The 15,808-nt window shown below is 46.9% G+C and overlaps 1 long non-coding RNA gene across 1 annotated transcript in view; it reads right to left on the bottom strand.

The window, feature by feature from the left end:
* Positions 1 to 767: 767 nt before the first annotated feature.
* The window catches only part of LOC146437520 (uncharacterized), a 43,152-nt gene continuing 28,111 nt past the window's right edge, over positions 768 to 15,808 (bottom strand). The window contains exons 2-3 of the long non-coding RNA XR_014852264.1: positions 3,295 to 3,424; positions 768 to 2,793 (exon numbers count right to left, since the gene is read on the bottom strand). This is a non-coding gene — a long non-coding RNA (uncharacterized LOC146437520). The remainder of the gene's footprint in view (positions 2,794 to 3,294; positions 3,425 to 15,808) is intronic.

Raw genomic sequence — 15,808 nt, forward strand, 5'->3', positions numbered from 1 at the left:
GCGGGCTGGAGGCTGAAGGAGCCCCGGGCCCGGCCACCCCTCGCTAGCCGTGGGGGAACACACACCAGGAAAGAATAAACTCAGCAGTTCCGACTGCGGCTGTGCCACGCACAGTGTGTGTGCAGTGTGTGTGCAGTGTGTGTGTGCTGTGTGCACCGTTTGTGTGGGCAGCGCACACCGGCCATGGCCGGCCCCGGGACAGAGCATTAGCACTACCGTGTCCCAGCACTTGCCGTGACTCACCGTGAGTCTGGGGAGCCGCACTGGAGGTACCCCAAGATTGCTGTGCAGTGACTGACTCGACCACAGTGTGAACCAAACTAGTGTGTGGAACTGGACCTCCTGGTGCAGGGCGAGTTGATTTTCCCAGTGACAGCACTTCGTGCCCCCCTTCAGTGTGCTGTTCCCGAACTGTTGCTCCTCGGTCCTGACCAGCCCTGCTGCCTTCCCGACCGCCGGGAGGGGCAGGATGGGCAGTCAGTGCTACTCATCTGTGTGCCCTGGGCCATACTGATTGCTGTGCCAGGATGTGAACCTGAACTGTGTTTGGGATTAAACCCGTTATTTTAGGGCATGGTCCCCATTTCTCTCCCTTTCAAAATTCAACTGCTCTCATTCCAACCAATGCTTTTGAGAAGTCTCCCCATTGTCACTGTGGAGCTGCTTCAAGAGAAGCCAGACTGTCAGGCTGGAATAACTGAAAGGATTAAACGAAATTCTATCAAGCAGTCAGCTTCACAAAATTATTATGGTTGGAAAAGGCCTTTAAGAACATTGAGTCCAAATGTTTACCCAGCACCCTCCGTGTTCACCACTAAAAAATGCATCCAAGTGCCACAACCACATTCCTTTTGAACACCTCCAGAGACAGCGATTCCATGAGTGCCTTGAGCAGCCTGTGCCTGACCACCTTTCAGGGAAGAAGTTTTGCCTCATTTCCAACCTGAACTTTCCCTGGTTCAACTTGAGGCTGTTTCCCCTTGTCCTGTCCTTTATTCCCTGGGAGCAGAGCTCTACCCCCGCCTGGCTGCCCCCTCCTGTCAGACACATGTGGAGAGTCAGAAGGTTCCCCCTGAGCCTCCTTTTCTCCAGGCTGAGCCCTCCAGCTCCCTCAGCCTCTCCCCATGGGACCTGCGCTCTCTCTCCCCGTTCCCTCACTAACCGGTGGGATTTCTCAGCCCAGTGCTGCAGCCGGTCAGTGACGCAACCTCGCAGGCGAGGGGAGCTCGGAGGAGCCCTTCTGGGCGGTGAGGATGATTTCATCGCTCACACGGGCAGGCGGCTCAGCGGGACCGCGTCTGATGCAATCTCCTCATTGCATCACCCGCGGCCGTGGAAGGGGGGGGTTCCGTGGTGGAACGTGAGGGACAGGAACACCAGCGGCTGCCCTGCGGGAGCCTGGCACCAGAGTGGTTTCACTGAGCACAGTCCCGTCAGCAGAGGTCACCTGCAGAACTGATTTCTGCTGAGAGGCTGATTGCATCACAGTGAAGGATTTGCTGGTAGATCTGGGTGGGCATGAGCAAAGCTGCCCCATACCGAGCTGTTGGTGGCTGTTTGCGGTGGTGGTTGGTGGTTAGTGGTCGGTTTGTGGTGGTTAGGGGTGCTAAGTGGTGGTTAGGGGCGCTAAGTGGTGGTTTGTGGTTAGCTTGTGGCGGTTAAGGGTCATTAGTGGTTATTTAGCTGTGGTTTGTGGCTGTCCCCGCTGAGGTCCTGCGAAGCCACGCTGCTCTGACTAGCCCAAGCCCACCAATGCTGGGTGTGAGACCAAACTGTGCAGTCCTGCTCTCATCCCATTCCTGTCTGCAGGGCCAAGTGGGTTGTGGGCCAGGTCTGTTGCTGAGGTGGGTTATTTCCCAGCTCCATCAGCTCCTCGCAGCCACAGCCAGGGAACATCTGGGAAAGCTGTTGATACCAGATGTGCACATGGCTGCGTCAGGTAGTGCTGTACAGCCAGCAGATCTGGGTGTGATTTTGAAAGCTTCAGCTTACAGAACCGTGTTCTCAGGTGTCTGGTGGTGTGCTGTGATCATCTGATATGCTCAGGGTAATGTCTCTGTTAAGCTGTAACTGTGCTGCAGAATTAACGGAATTAGTGTATTGTTAGCAAAGCCAGGAATTCTGAAGCAGGGATCTGTTTTGCAGGTTTTTTTTTACACACTGGAGTGTTCACAACGCTAGAGGGCACCGAGACCAGGCAGGAATCAACCGTGGAGGTTCAGCAGATTGTGAGCACCCTCCCACACGGACATACGGGCACAGCGACACGTGGACACACGGACATAGAAATACCCTCCATGGGCACAGGAGGATCACCCACTAAACGCACGATGTGGTGCAGAAATCAGTCTCCTAGGAGTGTTTTTCCAGAGCATCCCGCAGGGCTGAATCACGGGTGTTTCCATGGGCGCACTGGGGCGGGCAGGCACGGGCAGGACACGGAGCATCCCCGCAGGAGCTGCGGGAAGGGACAGGCCAGCGCCGTTCCAGCGTTTTCCCAGAGGGGAATTACTGTGGTTTTGTGCTGCCACAGAAATTAAGAGCTCGGGATCTCTGTCGAGCGACTCAGTTGATATCTCTGGGGCTTCTGCAGAAGCTACTTCGGTCTGGTGTCAGCAGAGGGCACTGGGTGATCGCGGGGAGCCGAGTCACCCCCGCCCGACCCGAGCTGCATCGGCAGCTTTCCAAGCTTCCTTTGAGAAGGTCACAGATTCTGTTGTGCCTGTCCTTTTCTCTCCTTCTGTTGTTGCACCTAGTTTCACTCGTTATCTTCTCTCCTCTGTTCCTCCCCTGCTGTAAAAAGGAAGATTTTCTGGTTTCACTTGTTGCCACTGAGTCCATCTGACTCTTAGGACACTTGAAGCTCCTCTGATGTGGCCAGCAAACAGTCCATCCACAGCTGAACAGAATCCAGCCCTAAATGTACATCCTCTACCAGAGCTGCATCTGGGATCAGAATTTGGGCTGAAACTCAGCAATGGCAGGAGCAAGCTGCTGCCTTAAGTATGTCCTCAGGATTTAATGCAAATCAACTGTTCTTACCCACCTGGCAACAACTATGGCTGTGGCACAGTTATGGTTTTATTGTACAACAAAATAACATTTCAGACTTTGCCCAATCTATCTTGCAGAGAACTGTTTCAGGAGGGAAGTCAGCTGAAGGCGTGAAGGCAGCTGCAGCCAGCGCAATTTTGTAATGTACTAGGATCTTTGGACAACCTTTTGCTCTCACTTGTCCCCACAGCTTCATTCTGAGCAATCGATTATATTTTTGAATTGATTTTTCAAACTTACTTTCAAATTCATGTAGGATCTTCCTCTGTATGAGGGGCATGGGACGTCCAGGGGCTGCAGGCATTGCTTATTCCTGTTTTCCACTCAAAGTTGAGCAGTGATCTTGCATCCCATTGTTCACTTATGGAAACTAAGAAAAGCAGATTTCTTTTTTTTCCACTGAAAAATTTCTGATAAGAAAAGGCTGCCCATGGCACACACAGCATCTTGACCTGAAGAACACTTTTCAAGCTAGGTGTATAAGAGAGGAAGCCTGTAGTTATCTCCCACACATCTCCAAATTTATAGCCTTCATTTACAGCTGGGTTATTGTTTGATGACCTTTTGTCTTTTCTTGGCAGTGACAGTGACTTTTCTGCCATATTATAAATGGGCAGCCATGTCCATGAGCCTGTTCCAGGTCATTTTCACAGCACAGTGATCACAGCACAGCACAGGGCAGGCTGCTGCCAGGGCTGCTGTGCTGTGCTGTGCTGTGGGGCAGGCAGCTCCAGCACTGCCAGCCTGGCATGTGGGGCTGCAAAGATAGAAATTGCTTAAAGATGGGCCCAGACCATGATTTCTCTTGGTTCACATCATAGGGGAAGCAGTCATGGTGTCAGTCTACTCTGAAGGACCCAATGCACTCACAGCTTCAAATATTTCTTGGCCCAGGCTATTGGAATGCCCAGGAAAGTTGCTCAGAAATCCAGACAATTTTGTTTGATATGTTTCTTCCTAGGCTCATTTTCTTTTGGAAGACAAAAGTAAACCAGATGGCTTTTTTCCTCCTGCCTCCAGCATCTTCCCTGTCTGACTTTGATCTGAGCATTTTGAATATACTCTTATTTCACTCACCCAGCTGCAGACCTCAGCTTTTCCAAATCTCCTGTTTTCTTCAGAGGATGAAATATGTCCATGGATAAGCACAACCCCAAAGATTCCCAGAGCAGGAAGACTTGTCAGGCCCAGTTCAGCAGGGCCTGGTGGGTAGTGTGAGGAGTGTGAGGCATGTCTGATGAGCCCACAGAGCCCCTTGTGCCTGGCATGTTTCCACAGGGCAGAGGGGAGGACTGTCCACAGCTGCTTGTGCCACTTAGGGCCCTGCTGGTGCAGGAGAAAACAGGGAACAAAGCCATCACTTCACTCCTTACAGCCTCCTTTGCCCTTGACTTTCTTGATCTTTTAAGGTAAATATCAAATGAAGCCACAGTGAAAACAAACTGCTAGACATTTATGACTTCAGGTCCTAATTAGCTGTTTCTTTTGTAGCTGCTCGCTCACTTGCAACATTCCTGGCTGCAGGGAGAACCTAGAAGCAGGTAATAGGTAAAGAATTGCTATCCTCATGGGTGATCCCAGTCTGGGAAGAGATCCCTCATCATGTCTCTGCTGAAAGCAGAGAGGTGAGGTGGGCTGGGCTGCCACAACCCAGCCAGGAGCCAGCAGGGTCCCTCAGGTAGCTGGTGACTGTCCCTTGAGCCTGGCTCAGCTCCAGCTCAAGATTTTCCAGCTTGGTTTGAGCTGGGGCAACAAGTGAGTCACAGCAGGGAATCACTGTGTGACACCATGTCTGGCAATGGGTACACCTCAGCTGATTTGGTGGGTACACCATAGATTGTGTGAAAGTGCAGTTCCAGCTGCCTTCTGCTGAGAGCAGGGAGGGTTGGATTCAAATGTAAAATTCTTCTGCAAAATAAGAAACCCCACAGAACAAGATTTCCTTCCTAGAAGCCCCTAAGTGCAAATTTCCTTCATCCTTTGCATTCTCCTGCCTGTCACACCAGCAAGTATGCATGAAAGCAAAGTATGTTTAATTCAGGGGAAAAGGAACAATTCCCTGTGTGTACAACCAGTGACTCCTCTCTGTCACTCTGTCAAGTCTGACACTGTGATTCCCCAGCTGTCACCATCATCTGCCATGAATAATCATCTCTCTCACATCACATCAAATATTACTATTTCTTCCATCCCCTTTACACTACTGAGTTTCTTGTAGGAAAAATACCTTTGCTCAGGGAGTATACCTGGATGGTCAGCAGGATGAATTTCTCTATCTAAAAGCTCCTTTCTCTGACACCCACAGCAGTGTCCAACACCCACCACCCTTTCCACTCAAGGGCAAGATGTTGTGAATGCCAGGGAAGATCTGCCTTTCCTGTGGATTTCTGTTCTACAGCTGAGCAGAAAGCACCTTGCTTTCAATCCTCTTCCCAAAATGCTCTCACCATGTGACATCTGTTCAATACCAGCAGTCACAAAAAGAAAAGTGATTTGCAGCTGCATTTACTAGCCAATTAAAAAAAAAAAATCCTGTTTAGGATAATCCAGAATGGAGGGGGAGTCTGACTTACTTATGGTTTGTATTTAATGAGCTGATCCTTTTTGGTCACATCTGGCTCACCAGAAGCAAGTTTGAACCTGATTACATCAGTTCCCTTTTACAGGAAAGAGTTACTTATCCAAATGGTGGGTTTGCAGTGGATGGTCTAAGCCCAGTTTTCTGGCTGTGCGTTCAGATCACCTGCTTTCACATTCAGCCTATTTCTCTTTCACTTGCATGTTTTAATCTTCAGGTTGTAGCCAAAACAAATTAAATTGACAAACAGAACTTGACCCACGCATTCAGTTATTGGCATGTTTCCTTATTAAGGAAGAGATAAATGGAAACATAGAACAAATTATGCAGATAAGTATCAGAGAAGTCAAAGCTAATCGTATCTCAGCATGTTTATGTGAGCGACTGGCACAGAATGCACTCATGTTGGACTGAGTGGACTGAGCCAGCCAACTTTCACACAAGTTTCTATCCCTTTTTCTTCTTCTACACTTCCTCCTTAGACACAGAATCACAGATTCCTCCTTAGATTCCTCCTTAGACACAGAATCACAGCAGCATTGAAGTTGAAAAAGTACTCTGAGACCATCGAGTCCAACTGTTCCCCCACCACTGACAAGGCCACCACCAACCCATGTCCCCAAGTGTCACATCCACAAGCCTGTTAAATCCCTCCAGGGATGGGGACTCTAACACTGTCTTGTGCCAGGGCTGGACAGTCCTTTCTGGGAAGAAATTTTCCCAATATCCAACCTAAACTTCCCCTGGTGCAATTTGAGGCTGTTTTCCCTTGTCCTGACTCTTGTTACCTAGGAAAAGAGACTAACCCTCCACTTGGCTACAGCCTCCTGTTAGGGAGTTCCTGAGCCTCCTTTCTTCCATGCTAAGACCCCACAGCCCCCTCAGCCACTCCCCATCACACTTGTGCTCTCCCTCCCTGATCCCTCACTAACTTGTCTCATTTTTTCCCGGAAAATGTTTCACAGCAACATTTCTATGTTCATCAGAAATATTGTTTTTCTCGCTTCAGAGAGGAACCCGTGCCTGAACTCCATGACTGGCTGCACCTGTGAAATCCCAGGGAAGCAAACAAGGTTGGGCTTCAGTGGAGCTCATCATGGGGACCACAGCTGAGGGATCACCTTGCGGCCTGGATGACAACAAAGGGAAACTCACCAAGCATGGAGAGGGGCTGATAACACCATTGATAGCAGAATGATAACAACATCAGCAAACAGCCCAATCAACTGGATCAGGGTATCTTGGAGGGGATCATTCCTCTACAGGCAATGGATCACAAAGTCTCAGGGAGTTTTAACTTCCACAAGTCTCAGAATCAAATGAGTGTCACCTGCTTCAGTCAGGTGCCTTCTTCCCATGGAACAAAGGCCCTCATTGTCTGGGTAAAGCAAGGGGTAATTCCTCTGGGCCAGGGCAATGAGGCATGCTGCTGGGACTTTGTTGGATAGCCATTAAGAGAGGATGTGGAACTTGGATTCTAACTGGGCTGGGTGTGTCTCACTCAGTAACTACTGCAATTGATAAACCCCTTGGCTTCTGGAAAATACCATCAGCTTCCTCAGAACAGCACTCAGTTGCCAATTCCCATTCTCTCCTGGTATGGATGCCAACCTAGCTTGGAGCAAGAGGACAGGCTTGTGCAGGCAGGTGGCTGCAGGAGGAGGCTGCAGGACAGAGCTGAGCTGCTCTTGAGCCACGGCATAAGACTCTCCCCAACCCTTCATCTCTGTGTGTGCACAGATACAGTAAAGCAAATCACAGACCCTCCCAGCCCACACCCTCTGGGACATGTGCTCTCACCACCCATGAGTCAGGATGAGTGTTTGGGACAGAATTGCACCAGTCCAGTGAGAAGATTTGGCTCCAAGTGTCCAAGGCCAGGCTGGATGGGGCTTGGGGCAACAAGGTCCAGTGGAAGGTGTCACTGCCTGTGCCAGGGGGCTGGAATGAGATGATCCTTCAGGCCCCTTCCAATCCAAACCCTTCTATGTTTCCATGACTTTTTTCCCTGTGCAAAGTGTCAGACAACATCCAAATAACTGTCTCACTGAAGGAATGGTTCACTGAAAATGTTGAGAAGCCACAGAACTGCTTGTGGTGAACAAAAGGTCCCCACAGTGCAGAGCCTGTCACAGTCAGCACCAGGTTCAAATGTGTTAATTAGTGTGGGTGTGCTTCCAGGATCACTGGTATTCCTGGAGCAGGCTGGGCATGGGAATTCCATTCTTTATTACCAAACACTGCCAAAGACCATGCACTATACCTGCATCCTGGCAGCTGACCCAGCTGAACATATGTGCACTAAATCAGGTCCATTACAAAATAATTTCTGTGCTTTTTGTGGTGCACCTCTGTCCCAGTGGAATATGGAACATTCTTAAAGGCAGCATTGCACACTGCCAGCTCCCCCTCTGCTGCAGGCACAGCAGTGAGTGTATTCCAGAGCAGAGGAGGGCAGAGGAGCAGTGTGAGAAGGTTCTCCTGGTTCTGTTCAAGATGCACACCAAACCAAGTGTGTATTTTAGCGAGAGCAGTAAAAGACATTTTTGTGATTATTATCCTATAAAAGATACTTTCTGTTGGCCAAATCTTGAGCATTACCTTTGCTGGTTTAACTGCTGGATATCTGTGATTCCAAGAAGCTCAGCACAGCAGTATCACATAATCTCTGTTTCCCAATAAACTGAGATGATCAAAGCTGGAGGGTAACTTGTAGGTGTTCAGGGAATGTCACACTCAGAGCTGACAGTAGACTGAGCACAAGATGCCATTGCACACCCTGTGCCAGGGCTCCTGCCAGCCAGACTGATCAAAGGGACTGAGGTTGTACCTCTGCCCCCGTGACTCCCCTGGAGCCAGGATTCCAGCCCTGCCCACCCCAAGGCACTGAGCACTCAGAGCTTCCAGGGGTCATAAAGGCAAAACTAATTTGTCTGAAAGTTGTGGTGAGCAGACAGTGAGAGGGAGAGGTCATGTTCCCAAGGAGAGGGAAATTGGCATAATCCATGGCCTTGGCATCTCTGCAGGGCTGGGTCTCTCTCCCTCTGCCCTCTCCTCCACCTTCAGCAGGGCTCACTCAGCCTTGTTCCACAAGACAGCACCAGGCAGAGAAGGGTCTTGTCTAGAAAGTCTTGCTGAGGAAATTATTTTTCTTAAGAACAGTTGCCATGTACCATAAGAGTTAACCCAGGCACCACATAATGAAGAAAAGACCATTAAAAATATCAGTGGAGAGATTTCCCACACCTATCTATGTGCATGAAATTCAAAAGAGCCTGTCTGGGCATGCTGTAAAGCTGGGAGAGAAAATGAAAGATTCCTCTTCCAGCTTTGGCAGTGATGCAGTTCTCAGATCTGTCCCATTCCCTCCACACAGATGGTCTGGGGGAACTGGGAGCATGACCCAAAGAGTTGAGGCATGTCACTTTTTCAACCCCACATGAGGACACCAAAAGGTTGGATAATAAGCTAAAGTTTGTTAACATCATTTAAATGCCCAGGAAAATAATTAGCGACTTTCACATTGCTGAGATAATGTTTGATGTGGATGATAAAACAGGAGTGTCTTGGCTTCTTGGCCTGGGGATGCATGTGTAACTGTGATTGGTTCTGCATCACCCTTCTGTGTCTTCCAGAGAAGATTTCTTTCTCCAGAAATCAAGCTTGAATACAGAAATAATTGAATATTGTAATTAAATCTCATCCTGTGGAAGGCAATGGTTTAACTCTGATTTGTGAGTGCTGATAACACTTAGAAATTAAAAGCTCAAGCAGTATGTACACTGTATATCCTGTACCTCAAACAGCTATTTCAATATTTAACAGTTATTTCTAGTAACAATCAATAACCATGGAATTGCTCTTGCAGGAGTAGAGCACAAAAAGGATTGTTGCTTTTCATTTGCTCATTAAAATTGCACTAAAAAAAATACCGTGCCCACATTTCTCCCTGTTGTGCCTGTCTTTACATGGATCCAGCCATGAATCTCTAAAATATCCCCATCTAGCATTAATGGAGAGAAATAAACCTACCTCAGATTAAAAAAAAAGTACATGATCCCCATTCCACAGATTTTATTTCCATTTTCTTGGTATTTTATATGTTGAAAAAATACTGCAGTCACAGTTATAAACTTGATATAAAATAAACTTTAAAGAAGGGCAAAGAACCCAAACCAGTATTCTGGTAGTAGTGAAATATTTATAAAAATCCCTGAAGGTTATTTCCAATGACCTTTCTCCTTACCCCTTATCACAAATTGCTTTGCACAGAGAAAGGAATCAGTTGAATATTTTGCAGGAAGACAAAATACTGAGTTTCTTCACGAAACAGGAGAAGTATGTGGAGACAACTGTGTGTGCTTTGCACCTCAGCTGGATTGTCACCAGCTCCACATTGCTAACACACAGAATTTAATCACTAATCATGCAGTGTGCATATTTTATGTGCTGGATGATCACATCCAAACCTTGACCTCATTGATTTGTTGTTAGGAAAGCAGAAATTTAAAGCTCCCCTCGTTGCACAGGATAACAAACAAAAAAAAACTATCCAAAAGCTCAAAAGCAATGAATTGTCTTTTTCTCTACCGAGTTCTTTCCAGAAAGCTGAATAATAAGAGCTACTCTAGCCCTGCCCTGTCTCCTGGTGTTTCAGTGTCTCACTGAGGACTCCAACAGGCTGTGCAACAGCTTCACTGTTTATTTTCCCTGCAAGAACATCGCAGCAGTGCCTGCATCAACAATGTCCCTTTCTCACCTGTGTCCCAAGCGAGGGATACCTGACTCCCCGCAGTGCTGCTCTGTCCCCACAACCATGTGTGAGCAGTGTCCTCATCCCCTCCTGAGCCCTGGGAGTGTCCCTCAGCTGTGGTTCAGCAGGGAAGCTCTGACAGGAGCCTGGTCACTCCAACCCTTGCACAATCAGTGGTGTCAGTGATAGATGAGAAACATCTCATGAAACGCCCTCATGGAAAGCAAAGCTCCAGTGTGAGGCCAGCCAGGATCTATCCCTGTGCTGCTGCCAGGCAGGAGCAAGGGAGGGAATCAAGGGGATGAATAGACAACGTGTGTGGGTGTCAGGATGCTTCTGGGAGTGATGAAGAGGGATGTGGAATGAGCCCCAGTAATGAAATCGGGTGGCAGTGCTCAGAGACAGCTTGTTCTCCAGGGATGCTGCCTTGTGGCTTGCATGGTGAGTGCTTGAAGCCTTACAGAATTGTTTCTCTTAGGAGGTGAGAATGATGATGTGAGTCAGATCTTTCTTCAGCTCATTCCCTCCCAGTTACAGGTGTTGAAAGTTCTGTCTCTGTAAACATGGGAAAGGTCAGCAATAGCCAGCCGTTTCCATGCTGGCAGTTTTCAAGCACACTTTCCTAGCCAGCTCTGTGCCCTGAAGCCCTTTTTGTTCTCTCCTCCAGCGAGTTTTGAGGCTTTCCAGCTGCCTTCTTCCCTGAACACAGACAAAGCTGCAATGCCCCACGAGCACTGGTAGACAGTTTCTTGGGAAAATGTCTGGCTTTGGCAGAGTTACTTCTTGTTTAGTTCTTGGAAAGCAACACTTCACCTAACGCGACAATCTCTTCTGTTCCTACTGTTGTCACAGGAAAGTGTTCAGCAGTGCCTTTTGTTGGTCAGGACGAGGGGTGCCACCTCTCCCATTAGCCTGAGCAGGATTTTTGTTCCAGCACCCCACTGGTGTTCATTAACCATCATTACCATTGTTTGGTCATGTGGTTCCTTTTCCATTTGGAGGCAGAATTAAATTGTGATTTCTACCATTTCTAAGGAGCAGCATGAAAGAGGGTTCATTGTTCAGTGGGAGACACCTGTCACACTGTTACATGGCTGGAGAAACAGTGGAGTGGAAAAAGCACTTATTTTCTAAAAATGGATCTTTACCATGCCCTGTAGCTGAGTTACAAGTTGGAACATGCACACAAGTCATAGATAATAGATATCCTGGCTTTAGAGCAGAGTTTATGACAAAATAAAGCCAAAATGTAAACTGAGAAGAGATTAAAATGCAAAGGGGACAAGCATCTGTTAGTGGCAGAAGAGCAGAAGGTAACAGAAGGTAAGGGAAGGTAGCAGAGGGCGTGTTACAGCCATGGAGAAAGGAGAAGAACCAGATCTGAGCAGCTGGAAGCAGCAGGACTTGCTGACTGATTTCCTTTTCAAAATTCTAAGCAAACTCCAGCACATGCCAAGGCAAATCAGGGATATGGAACGTAAAATTGGGTTTTTTGTAGCTAAAGCCTTCACATCAATCTCATCCACCTGGACCTGCATGGATTAAGCCATCAACCTGCCAGAGGCACATAAATCACAGTGGATTTATGCCTGGGGCTGGCTGCTTCACTTCAGAGCTTGCAGCAGGAAAGGGAAAAGCCTAAAGCTCTTGGAGCTGGTGTGGAGCAGGAGTGGAGGCTGCTGGATGTGCTGCATTGAACCCCCTGACTGCTCTGGAAGCTGCTCAGCTCCATCAGAGGCAGAGGGAGCTCTGCAAGGAGCAGAGGTGAGCAGCTCTGTGCCAATCCTCCCTAATTCCTGCCTTCTGTGCTGAATCCTACAAGTGTCAATGAAATCCTGCCTAAGGCAAGAGAGGAAAATTTGGAGGACTGGCAGATTCCTGCTGAGGCTCCCCAGAGGGGTGCTCAGGTGGGCCAAACTAACCCTGGGCTGCTCTGCTCAGAGGCTGCCAGGACATGTGCAGCACCAGGAATGTCAGGGAGGCAGCTAGGGGTGTCTGCAGCATTCACTGTGCCAAGGCATCATGACAGGGTCATGGCTTGGACAGTAACCCTCAGCCTTGGGGAAGGAAACCAAGGAAAGGAGACTAAAGCAAACCCAGGGGATTGTGTGAATTCCTGATTGCCACTGAGGAGTGTTCAGAAGTGTGGGTCAGCTGGGGACTGGATGTGCATATTGACAGAGAGATGCTTGTGTCATGGAAAAAGCATCCTGGCCTCTTTGGGAAAAGGCATCTTTTTGTTCTAGAAAGATATCTGTGCAGAGAAGAAGTGATGGAAGAATGTAGGATTGCCTGAGGAGCTTGGAAGGATGAGGATGTGTGAATGGAACAGAAGGTAAGGAATTGTTCCAGCACAGGAACAGGATGGGCAGGGAGACACTGGTGACAAAGATGCTGTGTAGGGATGTGAAATCCTGTGGAACTCAGAGTCCCCAAAGCCCATGATCTTCTGATTCCACCACAAAACAAGCCATCATGTCCTCAATTAGTGTCTAGCTTTGACTGTCACTTCAATTTTCACAGAGTTATGGAGGATTTAAAACAGGGAAAATATGATGATATTCACAACAATGAAAGCACAGCACTTCCACAGTGAAGGGAAAGAAGGAAATGGGATCAGTGATGTGACTTTGTGAGAAGGTTTCCAAAAAGTAGAAACAAAAAAATCTGGGGGGTTCTGCCACTCTTTGCTTTGCTGCAAAAATGACAAAGTTGGGAAAACAACAAAAGAAAGAAAAAAATCAAAGAATGATTTGATTTAATTCAAGGGGAATTACAGATATTTCAAGCACTTTTGCAAAGTATATTGAGATGAGAAGTGCTGAACTGTTTCCAGAACCACAAGTTCACCCACCCACCCCACCAGCTCAGGCACACTTGGGCTCATTTAACCATGTAAGAATTTGCTGCTGTGCACACAGGGGACAGGAGAGCTGTGGGAATAGAGATGAGAGACTGAGAAGATGGAAGTTGAGCAAAGTTAAGGTGATCACCCAATGCTTTTATGTTAATCCTGTGTGATCTGTGTGGAATGTTCATGGGAGCAAGGGGAAGAGTTGGGCAAAGCAATCAGAAGTTTTCATGTGCCAGGTGCTCACTAATTCTCAAATCCTTCCTAACAGTTTGAAGTTATGCCTGTGCTCTCCTCTGAGATGCCTCAGTTTGCTGAGAGTGGAACAAACAGCCCCAAAGTTTAACTACTTTTTCTTTCATTTCTGTCTTACTTTCTCTAGCCTTTCCAAGTATTGGCATCCTGCTCTATCCCTCTTGGGCAGCCCTAGAGTCTGCACTGAGAGTTTGTGGTGAGAGACAGTCCATCAGCATGCTGGAATATTTGTGAGGTAGTGCTATTAAAACCAATGCAAAAACTTAATGGCCCTTTAGTCCCCACTTCTTTTTTGACTTCTACATCACCATACCATGTTTCTCCTTGATGGAGCAGTATTTATGCTCCATATTTCATGCAGAAATTGCAGTCAGTTGTCAACTCAGAATGAAAGCAAGATGGCAACATTACCTATGCTAGTGCTTTAGCTAAATGCTTCCATTATTGTTCCCAGAAGGAAAAGAGGAGACACTGTGTAGCCATAATGTTCATCTAGAAAATTTCTGATCTTTAGCTTTAGTCATACTAATTAGGCACACGCTGCTTATGTGATTGCTGGATGTGGATTTTTTCCCCACTGCAGCAGTCTGTGCACATCACCCTCAGAAGGATGTTCAAATCAAGGGCAGCATTCCCAGAAAAATGCTCCAGTGTACACCCAAAGTGGGGAAATCTCAAAGAAATAATTTGCTGCCAGGCTGAATGAAATACCTCTATAATTAAACTTTAGCGATTGCTAAATTTAATTGGAAAATGGTCTAAAATTAGGACCACTGGAGGGTTGCTAAAAGCATTCCTAGTAGTGGAAATTGTTGTGTTTTTTTCAGATTTATTTTTCCATCTCTTTCTTCAGCAGATGCCCAAAGGTTTCAACTGTACTGCAAATAAGAGAGCAGTGCTCTGTGACTGCATTCTGTGACTTCTTTTTTTTCTTTTCCCTGTTATTTTGTTTTTAACCTTCGCCCAAAGAAAATTCCCTGGTTGGTTAGGCTAGAAGGAATATGCCCCTGTTTTCCAGGCAGGATCAGTGATTTAGGGATTAGAGAAAAGCTATTAATGTACAGGATTTTTAAGTTAGGTGGTCAACATACCTCAGTGATAGGCACAATTAAAGCTCAGCCACAGCAGCATCAGATTCAGTGGCACAGACACTGCCTGACCAGTTTGGACACAGAAGGCTTGTTCCATCTTTGAGTTAAATCCCAAATGAAAGAACAGAACTTTTCCTGCTGCAGATTTCCTGAGCATAGACAAGAGTCCCCAACCAGAAAATTATCCTCCAGTCAAAATTAGTTGTTTGCTGAAGATTTTGGAGATGTCCAGCCTGCTGATGACTATATTTAGCCACTTTCTGCTTTCCCTGTTCTCACATGTATCTTAAAATTCGTGATAAGGAATAGAAGGAAAAGAACCAAAGGCCACAGAGGGATATTACTAGCTTGGCTGAAACTAAACAAGTCTGGAAGTCTTCTTGGAAACTGAGATCCCAATAACATCCTAAGGGAAAAGTTTCCCCAACACACTTTGGATACTTCAGCAACAGGAATTCCAAGTAAGTCTTTGAACAGTCTGACAACCTTTGTTCAATATGAGCAGCATGTGATTCCAAGCCAAGTATCAATTCAGGCTTTTGAAAAAAGACATGGGAGAAGAAGAATATTGTCTTGGCTTGAGACAATGCAATCATGATACATTTGTTTCATCATGTAAAAAGATGTCATGGAGTAGTTGTGCAATTAAATTCAGCTGCTCATTTGCTGATTCCTAGAGAGTTTCAGGTGCTTTTTTCTTGCCAAAGGGAATTAGGCAAGAAAAAAGTAGATTCCATTTCATATTCAAAAGAGCTGAACATTTGGTACTAGCATGTATCTGGAGGAGATCAATGAGAGCTTCATCACATTTTAGTCTATCAATGAGTCATTGAGTGCCTTGAGCCACTTGCTGACCATTTTCGTCCTGTATGCAACATTTTATTTTGTTTGCCTTTGTAACCCAGGATGGAGAGTCTTGTTAGAGTGATATCCTTGTAGCTCAACTAAGTTTGGGTAAAGCCTCAAATCACATTCCTTAGGGGAGCTTCTCCTCAAAGAAAATACAGACTGGCTGGAGAGCGTGTAGGTAGAGTAACAGAAATCATGAGAGATCCTTTAACTTGTCTTATAATCTAGAAAGACAGAGAACTGTGGCAAATCCATGCAATGCTGTTGCACAGAAGGGAATAGTCTGTTCTGTGAGCTCATGCTGGGTAAGACAAGAAATAAGCTGCGTAAACTGCAATGAGAATGATTAAAGTGAGACATAAAAACATATTGGTAAA

Source organism: Lichenostomus cassidix, chromosome 4A (assembly GCF_008360975.1).
Source record: "Lichenostomus cassidix isolate B80296 chromosome 4A, HeHo_3.0, whole genome shotgun sequence".
Taxonomy (NCBI): domain Eukaryota; kingdom Metazoa; phylum Chordata; class Aves; order Passeriformes; family Meliphagidae; genus Lichenostomus; species Lichenostomus cassidix.